Source organism: Pteropus vampyrus, unplaced genomic scaffold (genome assembly GCF_000151845.1).
Source record: "Pteropus vampyrus isolate Shadow unplaced genomic scaffold, Pvam_2.0 Scaffold17, whole genome shotgun sequence".
Classification (NCBI taxonomy): Eukaryota; Metazoa; Chordata; class Mammalia; order Chiroptera; family Pteropodidae; genus Pteropus; species Pteropus vampyrus.
In genome coordinates this window covers 6165991-6167951 of record NW_011888798.1, presented here as the reverse complement: position 1 = coordinate 6167951, position 1961 = coordinate 6165991, and the positions used below count along the sequence as shown (strand labels likewise).

The window sequence follows — 1961 nt, the reverse complement described above, 5'->3', positions numbered from 1 at the left end:
TATCATAGATGCTAATATCTTATTGTCAAAAGCAAGATGCATGTTATAGCCTGTCACTAATGGAACAGAGTGATGTATTCTATCTCTAGTGGGAGAAAATATAATGTGGCACAAGGTGTGATACAGAGACAGATGAAGTATTGAGACCAATAATTCAATCTTCTACATGTGCCCAAAGTCTGCTATTAGTAAGTGGCAGAGCTAAGATAAGAACTCAGATCCATCTAATTCAAACTACAGTTATTATTTTTAAAGAATTGATGTATTCCCAATCTATACAATGAAATGATCATAGTATTGACAATATTCATTGAATAAAGAAATAAATAAAGTGTTCCATTTTACTTCTCGCTAAAATATGCTTTAGATATGTAGATATGAAGATACATAGATATGAATTTAATTTTTCAATAGTAATACAAAATTTCTCATCAGGTAAGCATACTTGTTAATTACCCTGCTTTACTTTTTGTGTTTTCAATATCCTAAGGTCCTCTGATCATATTGTGTTATGGGTCCTGAAAGCATAATTTCCTCATAGTCACAGTGAAGTTGTTTTCTGACTTTTGTAACTAACATTCTCTCTGACATTATTCTGCCTTCTATTTCATACCATTCTCTAGCAAAAGGTGTTATCGTCAAAGAACCCATGCATTTACACTACCTGTTCATCCCTGATGTTTTCAGAAGACCTTTCCAAAAGTCTTTTTTAGGAAGTTGTCTTTAATGTGTGCATTACTTTTACAAGCCACTTGCGTGTGTTTAATAAGATCTGTAATTGCTCTCATATGGAGGAAATCTCTATTTAATATTCAGAGAGTGCAATTAGTACAAAAGAATGTCAAGAAGAGGGAATTGAATGACATTTCTTCAACTTAGCTGTCAATTTGGTCTTTTTAAAAAAATGGATGAGTATCCCAGAGGTTTTGTTTTGTTCTTTTTTTGTTTTGTTTTGTTTTTTAAGAGGGAGTTGGCAGCTTTTGAGGACAAAACCTGAAAAACTTTGAGTGCTGTGGAACTAAATATCTGGTATGCATTTACACGTGACACAGCAGAAATCATACACAAATGGTTGGGCAATAATGAGCTCTAGTATTGTCTGTAGAATATTATAATGAGGGTTTTTAAATAGATAATTAAGAGTTTATTTTATACAAGAAAGTCATGGAAAGCACATATGATTTTGATCTATGTATCTCTTTCTATCACAACCAATGATGTCTTTACTAAATGTTACACCAGATGAAGTGGGAATGCAATCCACTAGCCTGTGGACACCGTTAGGACTATTGATTGATGTCCCAAGACAGCCATTGGGTGTATTCAAATTGATGTGGGAGGAACTACTCTTAAATTCATTCCTGTCTTTCCAACCTCATCTAAAAAAATTATCAGAAGCTGAGAATATAAAATTTAGTGAGCTAAATTTCGGCACAAACACTCGAGTAAAAAAAAAAATCTATGGCCATGCCACCCTGAACACGCCTGATCTCCTCTGATCTCAGAAGCAAAGGAGGGTCGGGCCTGGTTAGTACTTGGATGTGAGACCACCTAGGAATACCAGGTGCTGTAGGCTTAAAAAAAAAAAAAAAAAAAGGATTTCAATGACCAAAATGGACATTTGGCTAGTTTTGCTAAGCATTTTAAACATTACCATTAGTATTCCAATTGCTTATTAATAGTTTTCAAATAATGAATACCAGGGAAAGAAACAATCCCACCCTTCATTGAGTTCCTTTAAAATAAGTAATTATTTATTGTGAAGGTTTATCTCAGACAGTGGATGTTTCAAAGCTGTCCTTGTGGGTCTTAGCCACTGCTTCTTTGTAAGGGAAATTGATTCTTTTATATTAACTGTTAAATCTCTGTTATTGCTCAGTCACTATGAGTCTGAAAACAAAGCTTTCTATTTTCAAACTGTCAGTTTACACAAGTCACATTCAAGTTTACTACTCACATAT

General features: G+C 33.8%; 1 pseudogene; it reads left to right on the top strand.

Moving 5' to 3' along the window:
- Positions 1 to 1457: 1457 nt before the first annotated feature.
- LOC111736098 lies at positions 1458 to 1576 on the top strand (annotated as a pseudogene).
- The last annotated feature ends 385 nt before the right edge of the window (positions 1577 to 1961 follow it).